This window comes from Sarcophilus harrisii, chromosome 5 (genome assembly GCF_902635505.1).
Source record: "Sarcophilus harrisii chromosome 5, mSarHar1.11, whole genome shotgun sequence".
In the NCBI taxonomy this organism is placed as follows: domain Eukaryota; kingdom Metazoa; phylum Chordata; class Mammalia; order Dasyuromorphia; family Dasyuridae; genus Sarcophilus; species Sarcophilus harrisii.
The window spans coordinates 6,210,884-6,216,526 of NC_045430.1; positions in this window are offsets into that span (position 1 = coordinate 6,210,884).

Sequence of the window (5,643 nt, forward strand, 5' to 3'; positions counted from 1 at the left end):
AGGGCGATGGTGGGTCTGATAACGGGATGGGATCTAAGATGTGTTTAATTGGCCAGGGGGTCAATCTTTTCCACCCTAGACCCGATGCCTTCTAGACATTCCCTCACAGGGTGCCTTTCAGCTCTTTGAATACCTCCAGTAATGGGAAGCTCACTCAGCTGAGGTGGAGGGCAATAAGGAGGCTAGGGATCCTGGGCTCTTGGTGGCTACCATCTTCACTGCTGGAGGCCAGCTGGACAGTGACCATGGGTGAGGATTTAGGGGCTGTGCGCTGAGCTGAATGGAGGAGGGGAAGGGGCTGTCTCTAGGGGAAGGGAAGTGAGGGCGGGTTTCTCTTAAGGACACCAAATCTGGGTCACTTAAAAAAAAAAAAGACAAAACCACCTAATAATAGGGAACTGGAGAGAGCTGAGCTGAATCACACTCTGGGATGACACCTACACTGTGAGGTTCATTTGGGAGGCAGAGAAATGTGCCCCCAGCCAAGTTCCAGTAGGAGAGGGGGGAGGGACAGAGGCTGTGAGAGAAGGGAATAGATGGGAGGGGGGACAGATGTGCCCACTGGAGGCTCCAGACCCAGCATCCCCCTCCAGGGGTTCCAGAAACCAGCTACACCATCAATGTGGCTACAGAGGACCTCAGAGTTCCCTGAACCTCCAGGGAGCACGAGCCCCAGGTCATACAGCAAGTCTGGGGCTATGCTGGCACCGTGCCTCCCCCTACAGAGAGAGGGGCATCCACAGTCTGAGCAGAGAAAGGGGCTGAGCTAACATGGCTCCCAGTTAGGCCCAGATCTGGAGACAGGAGGTCATTCTCTCCCAGCAGAACCTTGCAAGCCCCCTCTTGCCTCTTGCCTCAGGTTCCCCATGTTAGTTCTAGATGCACTCCTAGGTCTAATCCAGCACTGTATGAGCTTGGTTCCCATAATCCACCCCCGAAAAAGCTCAGAGGACCTTTTCCAATTCTAGATGTCTGACGGCCAGAGTCATGAATTCAAAGGAACATGAAGATCATCTCATCCCGACCTAGTGGCTTTGGGGGATTTTTCCTGGCAGCCTTTGAGGTAGACTCCTTGCCTGATAGGGATGCGTTCTTCCTCTCCAGAGGCTCCCACCCTCCTCTCCTGGGGGGCAGGGCTCTCACAGACCCCTCATGTGTTTTTCACTGAGGACTTTAAAGCCTCCTTCCGGTGGCAGGCCCACAAAAAGCCATGAATCAGGGCCTGAATAGGGCCCAGAGCACGAACAGTGTCCTTTCTTTGAGCTGCCAGTGCCCAATAAGCCAGAAGATTTCCTCTGGCCAGGCCCACGAGAAAGGACTGATTTAATCTCCTTCTGTTTCACTGGGAAAAACTTCCTGTCTTTGCATTCTCCCATCCCCGGCCCGGAAACGAGGGCCCATTGTCCCCCCAGCCTCACCGAGGGGCCCCCTCATTAGCAGGCCGGGCCTGCGCTGAGCCCAGGGCCCAGGGCCAACCGGACTGCACTTGTGTGGGAGAGGCCCTCGGGAACTAGGCCTGGATAGCACAGGGCCCCCAGCCCCACTGGGCCCCTCCACACTTGGACCATTGAAACCGCTCCTCGAAGGCTCACTGATAGACACATTCCCATCAGCTCCCAGGCTCTCCTATCTTCCCAAATCTCCTCCTCTGCAGGTTAACCATCATTCAGCTGGTCCTTCTGTAGAGCAAAGCCGGCCAGGCTGCCCTCCTCTGGAGGGTCCAAAGGTTACCGATGCCCTTCCCAGATCACAGTGCCCAGAGAGAATCCTAGAATCACACAGAATGAGTGAAAAGGAACTTTGATACCCATCTAGTCTGAGTAGGTGCTAGAGGGATCCCCCCCACTATGGTAACTCCCCAGTGATCTTTCAGCCTCAACTTTGTAGAAATCTAAAAGACTGGAGTGCTAAAAATTTCTAGCACTGCTGAAATACCAGGGGAAGGAAAGACAAATCTATCATTATTTTTCTTTCAACTTTTTAACATTTTAATTTAAAATTTTTGAGTTCTAAATTCTATCCTTCCCCTCACCCCTCCTGGAGATGGCAAGCAGTTATAGGTTTTTCACGTGCAATAATGAAAAACATTTCCACATTAGTCATTTTGTAAAAGAAGACTAGAATAAAAGGGAAAAAACAAAGAAAGTGAAAACAGCATGCTTCAGGCTGTATTCAACAATATCAGTTCTCAGTTCTTTCTCTGGAGGAGGATAACATGTTTCATCATGAGTTCTTTGTAACTGTCTTGGAGTATTGTATTGCTGAGAAGAGTTGAGTCATTCAGTTATTCATTTTGCAGTATTGCTGTTACTATGTATAGTTTCTCCTGGTTGTGTTCAATTTCGCTTTGCATCAGTTCATGGAACCTTTCCAGGTTTTTCTGAAATCATCCTGCTTGTTGTTTCCTATTACCCGATAATATTCCATTACAATCATCTAACAGTTGATTTGGCCATTCCCCAATTGATGAGCATCCTTTTTGTAATGTTTGGGCTAGCTTTCTGGAGGTCCTGGGGATCAGCCCGAGTCCTGGGTCTTAATGGAGGAAGGAGGAGGGCCACCAGGAGGAGGATGGAATGCCTCATTTCCACTCCTCCCAGTCCTTAAGTACCTCGGTATGATTCCATCATTACAGCATCCTGATTATGTGTGAACTAGAGAACCATTCCATCACCATACTAAGTACTAAGTATGTGTGACCTAGAGAACCATCATCTCATCAATCACACTGAGTTAACACCCTGTTGTAAGTATCCTTGTTTCAAGTATACTTTTCCAGAGTTCCAACCCTGTACACCTTTGATTTCCAATTCTTGGCCAACACATACACACACACACACACACACACACAGCTGTTATAAATATTTTTGTACAAATATAGACTTAGCAGTCATTTTTTTAAATTTTTAAATTATTTTTTATTTCTCTCAGTTACATGTAAAAATACTTTTTTTTTCCTCTTTTGGTTATATATAGACATTCATTTTTTTACATCTTTCGAAATGAATCATGTTGGGAGAGAAAAATCATAACAAAAGAGAAAAACCACACACACACACAGTACACACATGCAAAAAAAAAAATAAATAAAACAGAAGGAAAAAAAAGCACACCAAGATAAAAACACATAGCATGTATTGATTTACATTCAGCCTTCATAGTTCTCTGTCTGGAAGCAGATGATGTTTTTCCATCCAAAGTTTATTGGGATTGCTTTCTATCACTGAACCGCTGAGTAAAATCAAGTCTATCACACTTGATCATTGCATAATCTTGTTGCCTCTGTATACAATACATTGCTGGTTCTGCTGGCTTCACTGAGCCTCAGTTTATGTAAATCTTTCCAGGCCTTTCTAAAATTAGCCTGTTCATCATTTTTTAATAAATCAGTAGTATTCCATAACTTTGATATTCCATAACTTATTCAGCCATTCCTCCTTTGGTAGGCATCTGCTTATTTTCCATCTGACTTTATTTGTGTGAAATATGTTTTATAATTCCCGGGTTTGTCTCAAGAGAGAAATTTGCAAGTATTGCATATTGTCTACAATTATTTTAAATGGAATTTCTCCTTCTATGTCTTGCTGTTGGACTTTGTCGAGAATATGTAGAAATGTTGCTGATTTATTTGGGTTTCTTTGGTATCCTGCAATTGATAAAGTTATTAAAAATTTCAAGTAGTTTTTTAGTTGATTCTCTGGGATTTTCTAAGTATAACATCATGTCATCTGTAAAGAGTAGTTATAGTTTTGTTTCCTCACTGTCTAGTCTAATTCTTTTACTTTCGTTTTCTCCTCTTATTGCTACATTTCCATGTACAATGTTCAATAATAGAGTTGACGATGAACGTTCTTGCTTCACTCCTAATTGCATTAGGAAAATTGCTGACTTTTATCCTCAATAAAGATAATGCTCATGAAGGTTTTATAGAAATGTTACCTCTCACTTTAAGGTAAAGTCCATTTATTCCTACGTTCTCCGGTGTTTTTAATAGGAACGAGTGTAATATTTTGTCAAAGAATTTTTATGCATTTATTGAGATAATCATTTGATTTCTGTTGCCTCGATGAGTCTTTGGACTAGGAAGTCACAGGAATGGGGAACAATAGATTAGTGATTGATGTGCCCTTTCCAGGACTGGTGATATTGATATGGTCACTGTCCTCTGTACTACCTGTGGAAAGGAGAAGAAAGGACTTCGGGGAGTGAACCCACTGGTTTGACATAAAGATAGATCCAGGGTAGCAAATGGTGGGGTGAGTCTTGGTAGGATTCATTATGGAAATCTTTATATATTTACTGTCTTGTGAGAATGACAGTAGAAGTATAGTTTTACAAATATGGAAACTGAGGTACAGGGAAAGAAAGTGAGATTTCCTGAGGTCACATGACTAGGACAGAGCAGGGTCAGGATTCCAATGTCAGGTCTTTGTTATTGCCCCCCACAATGTAATGGGTCAAATTCTCTCCATATTCCAGCTCCCTTATCAATCCCATATCCTCCTGAGGAAGCCCAGCAGGGAGAGGATCCTTATCTCCCAGTGTTTCCCTCCCCCTCTTCATCTTTCATTCATAACAAAGGTGATTGGTCAAATTTGCATTTCCTCTCCTTAATGGCATTTCCTTAATTAGGAAGCTGTTAAGTGGATAATAATATTCACCCCATTGGAAATAATCATTTCTGATTCTCCCTTGCTCCCCAGTAGTGACACACCATTGGCAGACATGGCCACCAAGTGATGGAGCTTACGTCAGAAAGGCCAGTGGGTACCAGTGACTCACCGGAACCTGGCCGTCAATGCCCTGGAAGGATGTGGGTCCTGGACGCCTTTGTTGTCTCATCTGTCCCATGAGGCATGGCCCAGGCTGGCAGTCTGCCAAATGACAGCCCCAGGACTCCCCACCAATCCCCTACTCCCAGATGCCCAGATATGCCATTCTTCCTAGCCTTTCCTCCTCACCTTGATCATTCGTAGCAGGTGATTGTCATGAGCAGAGGAAGGGATGCACAAGACCCCTTGTGGGGGCAGGAAGACCATGTTGGCTAGAGCTGAGCCCAGAACTCCAGAGGTGAGCCAGCCCGGGCAGAAGGGAGGTAAGGTACCTTAGAATCTGGCTCAGCTGACTGAGCCAGGCTGAGGGTCCTAGAGGAAATGAAGAGCCTGATGATTGTGGGGTAGGACAATGACTCATCTTGGAGGTGGATATCTGGGGAAAGAGTCTCTTCCCCACCTCCACCCACTCACTACTAACCCACCCCAGTGCCATCTTATATGGGAATCTAGCCCAACGATTATCATTTGCCATTTTCTGAACTGCTGCATGAGACACTGCAAAATAATACTGATACTGAAGACAAATATGAGAAACTGATTCTGAATTCTGAATGATTCTGAATGAGAAAAGGGTGCTATCTTCCAATCTGCAAAAGGCCCTGGCAGTGGGCTGGTGTATGGCGTGGAGCCCAGCTCTCCTCCCAGTAACAGATGACATCATGGATGCCAGGGAGTGCCATTATGATATAAGAAGCCCAGCCGTGGCTTGGATGTTATCTATGATGTCATGTTGTTGATTGCCGGTTGAAGTATCCCTATAATGCACCTACCAACTCACCAGAACCAGATTGGTCGAACCTTGACCTTA